Consider the following 16,616-nt stretch of genomic DNA (forward strand, 5'->3'; position numbering starts at 1 on the left):
CAGAAGGCCAAATTTCTTCTGACAGTGTGTTCAGAAATAATTACTTAATAAATTAAATAAAGGATGATCAATATTCCTTGCAAAAATATTCATATAAACAATAATCTTCAAAGTCCTTATGTTAGTGCTAAAAAGAATGTTGTACAATAAATAGTTATAATTAGAACTAATCAAAAATCCCATTGAAACAGCTTTTTGAACAGAAAATGACTTTTAAAAAAAAATTCTCAGGAAACTTTGTTTCGTTAAAGAGATTTTGTTTATTTTTAACATAAAACTATTTTTTCCCAGAGTTTTCTGTGAAAAATGTTATTTTCTCACCTGCACTAGCTAACTGTACATTATGAAACCATGGCACAACTGAACCAGAGTATTTTAACACACAGTTGTGTTGACTGAGCTCTAGCTGACATGATGGCGCTGAGAATGTTCCTAGTATTGTGGACCTGAAGATGTGCTTCTGTGTTGGCCATCATTTGGATGATACACTGAATACTGAACCATGGGCTGCTACTTCATGAAGATTACCTAGCTGGGGCACTAAGATACTCGTCCTCTGTGGATCAGGCACAAGGAGGAATCTGCAATACCCACTGACCAATGGGTTACACTTCTTCAGCTAATTATCTATATACTCCCCTAACATCACCATGGTATCTGAGTGTCTTATTTAAATCCAGGAGAGCAATCCACAAATAGATCTGAGTTTTCTTGCCCTCTTATCAGGAGCAAGTAGGATTTTTAGGAAATTCTCTCTATTCTTATTCTTCTTTCCCTCATTCTGACAGCTGACTGGTTGTGGAAATTTATTCTCAATTAATTTGCTCTGAAAAGGGGGGGGGAGGTTTGAACATTGACTGGTAGTTGGACGGGTTGGTGGCATTGGGTTTTGATTTCTTGAATCCCAGCCATATAGTTGTGAAGTTCTTTCTATGTTGACAACTTTTTATTAATTATTATTATTATTATATTATTTGCATTACGGTAGTGCCTAGTATTCTCAGTCATGGCCCAGGACCTCATTGTGCTAGGTGTTGTTCAAACACAGAAAAAAAAGAGAGGCCTTGCCCCTAAGAGCTTACAATCTTGTCTATATTAGTAGAGGGTCACAATGTTCACTGTCCTTCAACAGCCAGAAGGGGCCTTGGCAAGAATCTCAGGTGGTGGCTCAAACATCCTTTAGCACATCCAGCATTTTCTGTTGTATGAAAAGGCCAAAGCCTGTAATGAAGTTTTGAGCGTTGTCTAGTCCATGGGTTACTATCCGATTCGGGATTCCACGCAGATCATTTTGAGAAGGTTGATCATTTTTCACAGCAGTCTGTGCTGACTCTTGAAGCCGACTGGTCATCCAGCCTAATTTTGCCACCTAAGACTTTCCAGGACTTATGGCTGATGAGAAGAAGGGTCTCTCTCCATTTCCATGGTCTTGGTAAAGGTCTGAAGGAATTCCTTAGCTCATAGCCTCTATGTCATGAAGTGTTTTTTTGCTCACAGTGTTAGAGTCAACTACCTTTGTGTTTCCTCTGTCACAAATTGTCAGAGAACCCTAAAGTATTCTGTGGGTCATGTTGGCTGGGAAGGGTGATTTAGATGCTAACATGTTGATTTCAATGAATAGTATGTGATTGTAACATCTTTCTGGGTACGTAGCAATTTTCCTAAGGAAGTTCTGGGAACTTTCTGGATCCAGAGGTTTTCTGGGGTGGACAACTGTCATGTAGCCTTCTATTGCAATAGTGTCTTGTTATGCCTTCCTATCAGGTAGACTTGTGACATCAGCAAGGCGAATGTGGTGGTCCATGTATGATGGGATAGGCTTCATGTGTTATCTACATCCACATTCAGACAGAAGATAAGGTCTAGTGAATGGCACACTGTGTGGATCGAGCCTGTGACTGCCTAAGAGAACCCTATGGTTGTTAATCTAGACACGAGGACTCTGACCAGGGCATTGGAGCAATGCCATCATGGGTGCAGAAGTCTCCCAAAACAATGAGTCTAGAGGTGTCTGACATCATTTCTGTTAGCTCTGCTGGGAAGCCTGAACTTTTTGAAAACCTATACACTAAAAGATGCTAAATGTTGGCTTTGTTTTTGACATTCGGACTTTGACTGTTGGCTAGAGTAGGCTGATCACTTAAAAATTAGGGTAGTCCTGATGGAACCTTTTCTGGCTTGATGTAGCCTTCGACAGAATGTCAGCTTTGCCTCTGGCCTTCTCCATTGCTCTGATATAATGATGTATGGAGTAGCCTCAGGGGATGACGTAGCACTGTACCTGTGTTGTTGTTGAATCAGATCTCAGGAATGCAGCTCAGAGGTTTCCTTGAAGTTTCTTACCAAGCCCCAGGAATTTGACTAGGTTGCAACGAGAAACTATAGGTGTTTTGGGGTCCTAGGTAGTGCACTGCTGCAGTAGAGGCAGTGGTACATGTAAATATTATGTTATGGCAGGCATCACCAAGTGGTGCTTAGTCTATTCATAGTCTTCCAAGTTCAAGCAAATGTTCAGTCTTGGGGAGACATGTTGTATTGTTAGTTTTTGTAATGCAAAGTTCTGCATAGAGACAGTGGTCCTCAGGGAGGAAACTGAGCAATCAGATGGTGAATATAGTCTCTGGTTGGAGTAAATTCTTAAAGCAGAGTTGCTCATTGGGAATTGGGCACTGGTGTTGGTCTGAGTTTTCTGAAAGTGTTGTATGCAGTTTGACCATCACTGTTCCATGATTAATGTATATGTGTAAATACAAGAAGTTACAGAAAAGACCCAGACTCCACCTATGTCACTGATTTCAACTCCACTGAGAAGCAGACCTGCAAAAACCTGGACATCTGCTATCACTCGTAAGAAGACTGAAGTTGGTGTCCCAATGGGACGCGTGTTAGAAGGAGGAGCAACAATTAACCAGTTCATTACAATGAGCTAGATCATCCCTATTTAATCTAATCTAATCTAGTCTATCTAGAAGTATTCAAATAGTTTTTAATGGCCATAGATGGTATACCCTGGAGATCTACATGAGCAAGGAATATAAACTGCCACCTGCATGGCACTATTCCCCAGCCGCAGACCCAAGGAGAGCCCTTTGAGGAATCCACACCTGGGGAGAGGGTGGGAACATAAAATGATTTATTTCTGGGAACATTATGTTGTTCATGTTCAAGATAGTAGAGAAGATAAAGGGTAATAAATAGAACACCAACTGGAAATGTACTTAAAAGTGAAATGACCAACAACAAAAAAAGGCACAAGAAGAAAAACAGATATGAGTAACTTAAATGGTGAACATTAGCTGTGAGTACTCAGTGATGATCCCTAGCCCATCTAGGCTCATATATGTCCCTCTATCCCCCATCTGTATAATCACTGAGAACCTCACAACCATGAGTGCGTTTATTTTGGGGCATGTCTACACAAATAATGTTTGCGGCCTAGCCTGCTGCACACTAAGCGTCCATGTGGACCCTGCTGCCACACACTAAAATTTCCCAAGTGCTCTTTCATGTACCCTACTTTGAAACAGGAATAGATTAAAGCACAATAGCAAACTTTTAGTGTGTGGCAACAGGGTCCACACTGAAACCTAGTGCACAGCAGGCTAGTGTGAAGTAGATTTACACCCCCGCTTGCTGTGAATTATGTGTTTGGATAAATAAACTCTTTGCAACTACTCCCTGAGATAGGAAATCAGTATCACCCCATGTGACACATAGAGAACTGAGGCAAAGAGATTAAGTGATTTGCCCAGGTCACCCAAACAGTCTGTGGTAGAACTAAGTTTGTGGTGAGACCTAAGCCAGGGTGTTCTCCACAAGCCTATCCTTTCTCCCTGTTGCGATCTTGGTTCTAGCACAGGTTCTCTGACTGGTATGTACAGTGATTTATTTATTTTTTCATGAGAACCATATAGTCCAACCCATGCCCCCTTGACTCTCCTCCTAGGTAATCTATAGCACAGTTTGATAACACAGTTCTCATACAAACAAAAAGCTCTATCCATGTCAGTGAAAGAAACCATGCTAGAACGCCATACTAACAAGCATGCTTAGACACACACACCTGTAGCTAAAATGCTTCTGAATCATAAATGAACTGATTCTTATTAATCTTATTTAGCATATGGGCATAGGTACTGGAACTAGGAGTGCTGGGATTGCTGCTGTGAAGTGGTTTCCAGCATATACAGGGTTTACAGTTTGGTTCAATGGCTCCTAGCACCCCCACTATACAAAACATTCCAGCACCCCTGCATATGGGTGGAAGGAAGGTGTTTGTCAGATGTTCAGAAGTCCTAAGCAACACCCTTCTACAACCCACTCCACGCCCCAATAGGTGATGTCCAGCAATAACTTAATGTTAGGATTTCCCCCTTGTAGCCTTGGCCCAAGAGGATCTCAATATCCACTAAAATTTTAGACAGGAAAAGAACATTTCACAACTTTTCTTAATTTCCAGGCAGTGGTCCTTGCTGGTCCTACTCAGTTGCTCTTTCTAGCGCAGAAATCAATAAATGAAGTATATTGCTTAATTTCAATTACAATGTTAATTATAGAAGACAAATGGATACTGGATCTCACACCGTAATTAATCTACCCGATATTTACTTAGTAAATTGCTCAGACCAGATTAAGCTGTAGCTAGGGAAGCAGGACAAGGAAAGTGAGTGACAGAAGCATTATCATGGCACACTGCCTCCCATTGGGAGATTTCTTCTTTCTTCTGAAAGAGACGCCTTCAGGGATCATGTAATTTGAATTCCCTGTGAATTTAGTGTCATCTTAGCTTGACCAGCTCTGGAAGAACATATTAACCTCCTCTTGTGATTTTCAAAAAACCATTCTAATTTAGCAAGTAATTAAGGGTCACATGTAGGATAAAGAGCTAGATAATCTTGGATTACGCACAGGAAGCTTTGTTTCCAAGGCAACCCCAGTGGAGGGGGTGTTAATGCCGAGGTCAGTCAGTTAATGAACTGGGAATGGTTACTGGCTGCAAAACATGCTAGGGCCAGGGAAATGGAAATAACAATTATATTACCATTTAATGATTCAGTAATAGAAAACAAATGCTTACAAAGCTGGTTAACACAGAAAATAGTGGAGACAAAGGTTGCAGTCAGTGGGAACGTTCTGCTGGGTAAGGTCAAGCGAAATCAAAAACAGTGACGCTTGACAAGCCTCATATTTTTGAGTTCAAATCACTTCAGTTGTCATTCATGGATTTCATTGCAGTCTCAGTATGAAACGGTCAGTGTTTGCGTAAGCTGACGTTGTTTTCATTGGCACTAAATGCTGGACATTCATTTCTTCCTAGGTTAGTCCTGACGGCGGTTACTACCTGTGGGACTTTGTTGGAGGGATATCAGCCTGATGGATTTAAGACATTGGGAGCAGGACACACAGCTTCTATGTATTAAGGAGGTAGCATTGTCTGACAGAGTTCTAGGCCTCCAGGACTAATCTTACAAAAAATCTCACGAGGCAAGAATACAGTTAAACATTATGGACAAGGCTGATGTGTACAAGAAGCTCAAGAGGCACATGGTAAAGGTTAACTAAAATTAAATCAATATATTAAAACAATGATAACATTTTAAAAAATGGAATCTAATGCAGGAGGGACTACTCATAAGAGATTGTAATTTGAATTATATTACCAGGTGGACACTTATGACCATTCTCAATGCTTGCTTCCAATCCAATTATTCTTTTATAATCAGGCTACCTTGGTGAACAGAAGACTATGTTCACATGGTTCAGTGGGAACATCTTCACAGCATCCCATATTTCTGCTTCTATTTAAACCCTTTCATACTACCTCTCTCACAAGGTGGACAGATCCACATCAAGAGCCAAATTCAGTGCTAACAAACGGAGGCATCACTCCCATTGACTTAGATAAAAGTCATGTCTGCTTATTCCAGGGGCTGGATGTAACCCGGAGATGCCAATGAGCGGGTGCATTTTGCAGAGCTGATGGTATGAATTCCTTCATTATTCAATGTTTGGGGCCAACTTGTTAAAATCTGGACACAAAATCCTGTGTTTTCATGCACAAACCGGATAGCAGCACAGAAATATTGTATGCAGTGTTATTGTAGCCACGTTGGTCCCAGAATGTTAGAGAGGCAAGGTGGGTGAGGTAATATCTTTTATTGGACCAACTTCTGTTGGTGAGAGAGACCAGCTTTCAAGAAGAAATATTATTTATTAATTTGTGTTGAGTTTTTCAGACTTAGTGGGCACTTCTTGTTCCACCATGGAATTGCCTCTGCAGATCCCTGCTTATGGAGTCATGTGCCATGCCTCACGAGTACCTCTGAATATTCCAAGCATGCCTGTAATGCCCCATGTGCGAAGGGTAACCTTCAGCGTTGTACTTTACATGTAAACAGGCTACTGAGACATGGCTAGCGTACCAATCACACATCATCCTGATTCTAATTATATAGACACTATCAGATAAAAATCTCACCCCCAAAATGTAGATTTTGCAAAAACAAGCTTCTATAAAACCTTGGTGCAATGAACCGTGGCCAATATGTGCCACTCTTTGTCTGTAACATAGTCTTCATTTAGTTTTATTCTTCACATTTCACAATGCACAGGATAAAAATGTCACTGTAAGTAACTAATTTTGCCTCATGCTTAAGTAGATTTCATAATAAGCTACAGGATGTACAAGAGGTTACAAACAACTGGTCAGTTCAGAAGTTCCCCAATGCTGCACAGATTTATAGGCAAGAAGAAATCTTAACTCTAGCATTCTGATTGCAAAAGGATCAAAAGTACATTTAAAAGACATAAGTGAATCAATATAGAAGCTTGGAAAACCAGGAATCATTGTACAATGGATTCAAGTAGCTCATCAAAATTGGACTAATGCCAAGTTTCGCAAAATAATGCATTCTGGTTTAGATATTACAATGAAATTATTTTGTTGTCAAAAAATGGTGCTGTGACACATCCGTGCAGTGTGAATTGTTTGGGTTGAGTATTAGTCTGCCACAGACATCCACTAAGCAAATCTAGAAATTGTGCCAAATTGTTTTGAGGTTCTGTAAGACGAATTTATCTAGAGGTTGAACAAATATAATCAAACTGTTGACTGCTTAATTGTTAGACGCCAGGCTGCAAAGTAATTACTCACTAGGTTTATTTGTCTATTTATACAATTTCAAAACCCCAATACTGCCTGAACAGTCAATGGAGGCATTTAACTTATTTTGAGTCCTGGTAAGTCTTAATTCAACATTTGATTTGGGAGGTGTAACCGCCAAATTTTTACCAAGCATAACAATTTAACAATGGGATTAATCAGAGTACTTCAAGGATTAAGCAGTGGCAAACTAGCAAACATCATTATGGATATGCTTTGTAGCTTTCACACAAGTACTGTACAGTCAGTAATATTCAGTAAACAAACACTTGACTTCCCAATTGACTTCAGTCTTTTTCTTCTCAACATTTTCCTTAAGGAAACTCTACCAATGCCTGATGTTTCCATAGAAAAGGAAGCAAAAGCCCTTCACTGTGCAAAAGTCTTTATGGAGAGGAAGATAAATTTATGTGCTTTCCTTTTTTACACGCCTTCCTATAACAGCTGGCTACAGTTAACAAACCAGCCTGACTGTGAAATGAAGGCAAGATGTAGCCTTTTCAGCTATCAATGCAGGAGTGATATAATACCTAATTTTGATGGGGAACACAACATACTAATTATTACTCACAAAGCAGGGACAAAGTCATAGAGATTGCCAAGCACACCAGATCATCTATACTCTTTCTAAAATAATAGGTCAACAAATCTAGTCATTTTGTTCAACATCTAAAATACTCTTTTTAAAATGTGAGCAGAGCAGACACTGCATCTTATTGGGACCTGTAGGTCACAGTGATACTCACCATTAATTACATTTCCTTGTTTCTTTCTCTCCTTTTTTCTTTTTTGGCTGATTATAATACATTTCAATCTAAAGGACTGCTATTTTGTAAGAGATTTCACTATTTTGCAACTTTGGACAACCATGTTCAAGTCGAATTTTATTAAAATGAACAACTGACCTGTTCATGTTTACTTCAAGCAGGGATGAGCTGAACTGATTTGAAAACATCTGAAACCCTTTGAATGTTAGAGGTTGGAGAGTTTAGACTCGTTTAAAGTAAATGACCTGGAAGTGAACCATGAAAAACATGGAAGCATCCTAGGCTTTGAACTTTGACTTCTAGAATGCACCCATGAGAAGCATGAGTTACTCCTTTGGAGGAACTCATGTGATCCACACCACTCCCTCACTTGACCCACCAGATTTTCTTCTCTCTCATTGCTACAGTCTCTTTCCTTTTCAGTTACCAAGGATTCCTTCTCATTCTCAGTTGCCAGACCTGTACCCTGATCTACCTAACAGCTTTTCTTCTCTCTTCTTTGCCTCTCACAACTGCTACACCTCTTTCGTCTTGCTTGCAAACCCTTCCCCCACATCCATCCCAAGCTTTCTTTCACTTTCTTTCCATGACATTCATTTTTTTCCTTTTGCCAAGTCCTGTCTCAGCTGCCACACACTCTCTTTCAGATGCTTTATCTCTTCCATGGTACAGCACAACTGCCAGCATCACAACACCGGATAATGGAAGGAGCAGTGCAGAAATCCATAGTGCAGATTTCCTGTGATTCACTGTAGGAGCGCCCCTCTCTAATGGGATCTGCTATATGGGATCAGGCCATTAGTCTATATTTTCCCAGGAAATGGCCAGTGACTAATGCTCAGAGGAAGATGAAAATACTAACGATGCAATGCTGCAGCTTTCCAATGGTCTTGCTTTGAACAACACAGTGATCTTCTTCAACATGGATTGTGATTAAAGTGAACCTGGAAGTACTAATGAATGAAACCAGGAAGTAAAAGTACCAAAACAATAAGAAATCCTTCTACTCTGGGGGAAGTTGGAGATACATAATAGCACTACATACTAGGCATTCAGGATATTTATCAAGCCCTCATATATAATTCCTCCAAACTTCCAGGGCTTTGGGCCATAGGTGTGGCAGCCACAGGCACTGCAGCCATCAAGGTGGCACTGAATAGACTACAGGAGGAATAGGGAAAGGGGCCACATCCAGTCAAGCTGCAAAGAACACAGTTCTTGAGCCCTGTCATTCTGCAAATTCACTTCCAGTTGGAGTAACATCAATTATTTTGCTATTTTTTTCTTGAATGCAGAGAGAAACCCGTGGGGCCGAGGGGGTGGGAGAGGGAATGATCTGCCAAGAGGGAAATCTCAGGATTTCCAATTTCCTACTGTAGGTCTACAAGTAGAACTAGACACACACTGGACAACAGAGCATTCGTTGACAGGTTAGTCTTTCTTCTGGGCTGTGGGGTTGGGTTACTTCCTTGCAGGCTCATGGCTGGCCAGACAGCTGGCTCCTATCCACTTCAGGTGTTCATCTGTGGACAAGAGAACCCCCTTTAGATGCCAGCAGGAATTTGACCCCTCCACTCCTTGGCTCTATCTTGCTGCTGGTGAAAGTCACTGAATCTGCACTCTCCACCTCCTGCTGCAGTGACTTCTCCTCTCCCAAACTGAGAATGGCCTGTTGGGGACTTCCTAGCCAAGAAGGAGGTGGGGAGAATGCCAAACAGGTGGACAGCTCAGTATAACTGAAGTCATTCAAGCGTACATTCCGTCCAGTTTAGCTTTTGTGATTTTCCTCAGTCTTAGTCAACCTTGCTGTAATGTTACTTTAATTTATGGGTGAGGAATATGGGAGTACGTGTGGGTGTAGCGAGATTATTGTACCAGATTACAAAGCAATAGCTGTCTTTTTGCACAGACTAATTTTTTTAGCTGTGAGAATTCATCGCTCCATGACACACCTACAAACATAGCAGGGAAAACAGTGTGTTTGAAGAATTAAAGAAAGACAATCCTTCTTTTCACCTTAGAGCAGAGTCAATGGTTGTGTGTCCTGCTGACATTGTTATTCAATCTGCATTTAGCGAAAAGCTGTGGCTGTTGCTTTATGCAAAGACTAACTGTACTTCAATTATTTCAAAAACTGACCCTAGAGCCAAGATTTAATTGACACAAATAAAAGAGGTTCATTTGTAACTAGTGAAAAGAACTGAGAGATTTGGATTTTGTAGCTAAGACAGGAGGAATATCCTTTTCAGAGTAATTGTCATCTCCCCTGCAGTACAGATAACCAGTGAGGAGTATGCTTTTTAACTTGACAAACCATCACAATGAGAAACCATTCTGCTTTGAACAGAAAACTTCCTGTAGCTTAACTTATAACCATTTTAAATGACCAGAGGTGTAGCCAGTGAAGTCTGACTGACCCTCTATTATGGCTTGTTCCCGACTATTATAAACGGTGCTGACTTTTGCATATCATGAAACGTGCCTTTGCTAATGTGGGAGTTTGAGAAAAAAGAAACATATTTATAAGTATTAAGTTCCATGGTTTTTTCCATTTTCAAATCACATTACAAATATTAACCTTCAAAATAACTCTGTAAAATAGGTATAATTTTGGAGCCAGATCTTCAGCTGGTGTCAATTGTTTTAGCTCCATGGACTTCAGTTGAGCGACAATAATTTACACAAATTGAGGATCTGGCCCTCGCATTTTACAAGGCCAAATACTAGTAAGTTAGTTTCACCCAGCGTCCATTCACTGAGGTCAGACACAGAATATGGCATATTGAAAAGTATTTGCTAGAACATATGATTTAGACGTTTGATGTGGTAATTTGACACTCGGACATCAAGGGAAAGAGCAAAAGCACTTGTCCTTGAGGAAAATGGCAGATGTTTTTCCCCATCTTTCAATACTATTCTTCAGATAATTTATCCTTTCATTTCTGATTTGTTTATGCATATGAAGGTAAAATGAATTATCAGCTATTTCAGAGTAGGTTTGTTTATTTCATAAGCTATAAAATATATTATTACCTAGATGATAGATAGATAGATAAGTTAGCCCATTAAAGCTAAAAGGGCCATGTTCAAATTCCACAGCTACATTATAATCGTTTAACCTTTATTAGCCAAGGTCATCTTCATGTCAGTATCAGACACTGGGTCATTTGATCCTTTCTTAAAGCCTGTTTGATCCAGTGAGACGCAGAGTGCCTTTTCCAAGGTGCTACGCTCTCAATTGCTGGTGCTCAGTATTTTGCAAGACAGAACTTAGTATCTCACAGGATCATGCTCTGGGGCACCCTTATCAGAGCTAGAACAGTTTGTTTCCAGCCACAAAAAATAAAACCTATGGAGTAGTATATACTGTACTGAGTATTTGAGATGCCACAGCCACCTGCGAGGAAGTAAGAATTCTGAATTGGCAGGCTTCATTCTTCCGTGAAGCCTATGCTAATACACTCCCCAGAGAATATTAAAATCCTCAGCAATGACATTGTTGAGATCTTTACTAATTACTGATAGTTACATTGTTGTTTTAGCTGTGTCAGTCCCTGGATATTTGAGAGACAAGGTGGGTGAGGTAATATCTTTTATTGGACCAACTTTTGTTGGTGAGAGAGACGAGCTTTTGAGTGACATGGAGCTGAAGAGCTCTGTGTGGCTCAGAAGCGTGTCTCTCTCACCAACAGAAGTCGGTCCAATTAAAGATATTACCTTGCCTCTTTGATAGTTACAATGACGAACACAGCAAGACAGACACAGTTTAGGCCCAATTATCATTGGAGTCTCAAGCTAGCCTCTGTGTGAGCACTTTCCTGACACTAAAATTCTCAAAAGCAGGCAACGTGTTGTAATATGTGAAAATTCTACCACTGGTTATGCCCGTTTGGGGCACTAATATGTGCATGCAGATTTCTGTGCACAGAGAGATGGAGAGGCCGGGGTCTGAAATATCAGGCCCTTTATGCTCTTTGCTGCATGATTTTTATGAATGTTGTATCATTTCTTTTGTGTTTTCCATTGTCTGCTTATGTGCCATCATTCAACTTATTCTAGTCAAAACTTTTTTAAAAAGGGAAAAGTAAGGCCAGAGGACTTGGCAGAAGGCACCACGTCTGCCATAATTTAGCTTTTACATTCAATAACCATTCCTGGATCCCAGGACACGGTAGGCACCCTGATTATAACCAACTACATCTTTGCGTTTAAAGTTCATTCCTCCTAGCTCCTATAGCGACCTCAGTTTTGTACAACTGCACAAAAGGGGGAGCCAGGAAGAAGGTACAAGGAACCTGCCAGACTTTCGTTAGAAAATAATCTTTCTTGCACTCACTCTGTTTTCTAAGCCTCCCCCAATACCTTTGAGTTATTTTCTTTGGCAACAGAGATTTTTCTCTTTCAATAATTGCCTGGCTTGTGTTACAATACTCCTTTGTCACTTTCTCTTTACATCATCCCTTGTACCTTTCCCTTGTACATGAGCTTTGTAAATAGGCTTTACTGCCCTTCGAGAGGGCTTAATTATTTAACATTAGCCCAAGTGAATTTGTGCTGAACTAGCACTTCCACAGTGATCAACACGAGGAAGTGCCAGTGTCGTACTTCAATGGACGGAGCAGCAGGAGGGGGAAAGAAAGAAGACAGAAGAGGAAAGGAACAGACGTGTGTGTTCACCTCCATCTTTCCAAGGTTGCTGTCTTCCCCTAAGGACCTCGCTGGTGGTTAATAAATGACTTTTGTGCACAAGTTTTCACCTGCTAATACACCTCACATATGCTTCGGTGGGACAGGGCCCAATCATTTACACAGCACCCGATTCAAAAGATTCCCATGGATTTTAATGGACTTTGTTTGAGTCAGGTCCATAGAGAGAGGGTACCTGAAACTTTGCTGTGGTGGTGGGAATTGAAAAATGCTCTTGTCGTGGCAAGTGCAGTACTACTAATAAATAGCACTTTGCCTTTATATGATGACTTTCATTCCAGGACCTCCATGCACTGTACAAACACTCGGTGAGACAGGGTATGTATCAGTATCCCCAATTTACAGCTAATGATACTGTGGTCCAGAGAGGTGAAGCAGCTTGGCCAAGGTCACCCAGCAAATTCACGGTAGAACCCAGATCTCCTGCCTTCCTCCCCATCCCTGTGCCTTAACCACAAGAACATCATTCCCCTTCAGAAAATGACAATCATTCCAGGTTGAAGTGGCACGTAATCCACCACGCTCATTAGCCCTTAGGGGATATGAAGCACATGTACTGACATTAACTGAGGTAAACTGGGGAGTATGGCACATGTCTAAAGATTACAGCTCAGATGTGGGAAATGTATAGCAGCATCCCAGTGTTGCACAGTGTGTGATTTTACACCCCATGATTCATTGACTTGCGGTAACCAGAAACTATTATTGCTATGGAAAACAAAGGAAAACAGAAGGATCTTGGGAGAACACAAGCAGGTTAGCCAAAAACAATGAGGAGAACAGAGATCACTGCAACTGTGATCTACAGAACAAACATGTCTGGAAAGCACTTTAACATTTGTAGCTGCATGACACATGCAATGAGCTTAGATTTGGACAGGTATTAGAGCAAGAGGCAGACAGCAGGTTTCTCAGCTCCGTATGTTTTGTGGCTGTACCAAGTAATGGGTTTTGTACAGTGTTTGCTAGTTACCCTGTAACTGCAGCAACCAAATAACCCACATTTAGAGGAGTTAATTGTAACTTGTTCATCAGGAAGTTTCTTTTTCTGAGCTAGTAGGAAATCCTTAATTTTCATGACAATGGAAAGAAAAGCAAGTGCCTGGTACAAGACTCAAAAGCATCTATAGGAAACTAACTCCCAATTTAGAATATGAATAGGGGTCACAAATTACCTGGGATAAACATTTAGCCAGTGTTTGACTGCTTGCAGACTAATTGATTTTGCCAAGTGCACTTACATGAAAGTCAAAAAATGAGTCTTTAATGTTAGTTTCACTTCAGCATAAATGAAATATTTTGGAATTGTTTTAAAAATGGATGCTCAGTCCACTCAATATGTTCGTTATATGTATTTTATATTTATAGTTTTTAAATTTTGTGTCATTTTTATCTAATGTGGGAATACTTAAAAGAGAAGCTTTAAAGGAATTAGAGCATCACCTGGAGGTTCTATAACAACGTGAAGACACTTACCCCCTCAAACATCTATTTCCACGCAACTTGCAAAATGTTGTTTGATTGTAATATGCAACACTCACTGCAACTGGCAGAAATTTCTTTCATAGTATGTATGCTCAGCGTAAAAACAATACTAAACACTGCTGATGATTTCATTTATCATAAACTTTTGCAATGACACTTTTGTGAACTTTCTTTGAAAATTTTTCATAAATATTGGTCTATGGCTAAGCTATAAGCATAGTATGCTCTGACGCTCTCCATCTGGGGAGTTCAGAGCACTTTAGAAATATTAGTTAAACTTCAAGACACATCTCTGAAGTGCAGAAAGTGTTGTTTATATCCATTTTGCAGGCTGGATTAATAAAGCAGCGAGAGAAAGAGCAAAAGCCCGATCCAAAGTTAATTGGAATCCATAGAAAGACACCCCATTTTGGATCAGGTTCTAAATGAATTTCCCAAGAACACAATAGTACTAGAACCCAGCAGACCCCCTAATCTTTTGCTCTAATACTAGATATATTAATTTTTTAAAGATACCTTGTACTTGTATAATAATACAGATAATAATATTTTGCATATAGGTAGTTAAAAATAAAATATCCACCCAAATTTTCAAAACTGGTTCTTTTCACAGAGATAAAGATTTAGTTTTTTTTAGTTTTTTTTTTTCAAACAATTTTCAGGGATTTTTTTTAATTCAAATTTTTATTGAAAATGTTATCAACATGATTAATGAATCTTTTAATCCAAAATTTGATCCAAATTTAATCCAAAATATTTCAAAAATGGCTTTGTAAGGATGAAAAATATTAAAATGATAACATTTCAATATAAATATCAATTTTTTTAAAAAGATAACTTTTAAAAATTATTTAAAAAAAGAAAGACACACAAACCACATTTTGAGTAAAATCTTTTCATTCAAAAAATTTCAACAGCTCTGGTTGTTGGTTTTGCTGTGATCATGAACATATTTCATAGCAAGCAAATGACACGGATTCACTGATAACATGCCTGCTCAATATTTTTTTTTATGTCAATTACAGACTTAGAATAACTAAGAGCATCCTATTCTCTACAGGGAAAAAAGTTGTGAGTTTGCAATCATAAAATCCTCCAAATGTTTACGTTTACTTCTCACTGACATGCTTCCAATCTTCCCACCAATATCTCACTTATAAGCAAAACTCCCACAAACGATCCTGGACTATGCATATTTTGGGCCCAATCTTGCAGCAAATAGCTAATGCAAATAGCCCCAGTGACGCTTACTCCCCTAACGGAGCACTAGTCATGTTGGCTGAAGGTTTTCTCTCTCTTTATCACCAGGTAAAAATACCTTCTTAAACCTCACATCTTCTAGCAATGATTTCTCCAAGATAGCAATTCCAATTCAAGTCAGATATGTCTTGTGTGTTTTAATTGTCTTGCCTCTGACTGTTTTAGCCTCCCCAGACAAGCTGTCCCAGAGAACTAGTAGAAACTCCTAGAAGTAAATGCTGTGGGATTCGCCTTTAAGATTATATGCCTCTTGGGGAAGATACTGTGTATTTTATACAGTGATACACTCCAAACACACTGGTGGTTCTCTATTATAATTTGTATCGTGGTAGCTCCCAGAGGTCCCCATCAGAATTGGGGCCTGTGCTAGGCTCTGTACAAAACACATAGACGACAGTCCCTACCCCCAGGATTTTACAGTCTGAATAAATAAATACAGACTACATGTGTGTTCAAGAACACAAAGGCAGCTAAGGTTTACAACAGATGTGTAACACAACAGCAGCATCTACCAAAGCCATGTTGGCATACAGGAAAATGAAGGAGGCCTAACTGAATGGAAGTGGCAACAGCCCTAATTCAGGTAGATGAGAGGGGTCTATCTGCTTTGAGTGGTTTGCTTTGGAGGGTGCTTTTATGTAAGCCTATCAAGATAATAATGAGCTTACTGCGTGTTTGCAGCATTTAAAGGGTAGCTGGCTATTTGTTCACATTTATTGCAGGTTGTGTCCTATCCTTTACAAAATTCAACTGCCCAAAGCTATTTATGTAAAACTTATCCTCAAGCCTAAAAACTCCCCATACTTCTTGATTTTTTTTTTATTTTTTTTTGGGTTGCTAAACCCTCATTAACTCCACTCACGCTGTCTCACTCTGTCTGCCCCGGCTTAAGTAGTGCTTTTTTAAAAAAGCAACCAATTAGCACCTCATCAGCTCCAATTAGAGGAGACAAAAGCAGTGTAAAGATAACTCAATGAGAGGGGGTGGCACAACATCATGTAATCACTTAAGACAGCATTGAGCATTCACTGTGCTAACTGTGCTGGGCCTATTCACCTTTTTTTTCTTCCCTTTAGATGCATTTAAGACTGTTTTGCTGGGAAGCCGGGCCTCCCAGGAGTCTCATCATTCCCCATTCAGGGGCTACCTGTTTACAGCTCACAGAGCAGAAGGACCTAAACAATCCTATATTGTACGCTTAGTGCTTCCTTAAACTTAGGCCTCAATAATGGCAT

The sequence above is a fragment of the Terrapene carolina genome, unplaced genomic scaffold, assembly GCF_002925995.2.
Source record: "Terrapene carolina triunguis isolate 2854851 unplaced genomic scaffold, T_m_triunguis-2.0 Scaffold69, whole genome shotgun sequence".
NCBI classification, from domain to species: Eukaryota; Metazoa; Chordata; order Testudines; family Emydidae; genus Terrapene; species Terrapene triunguis.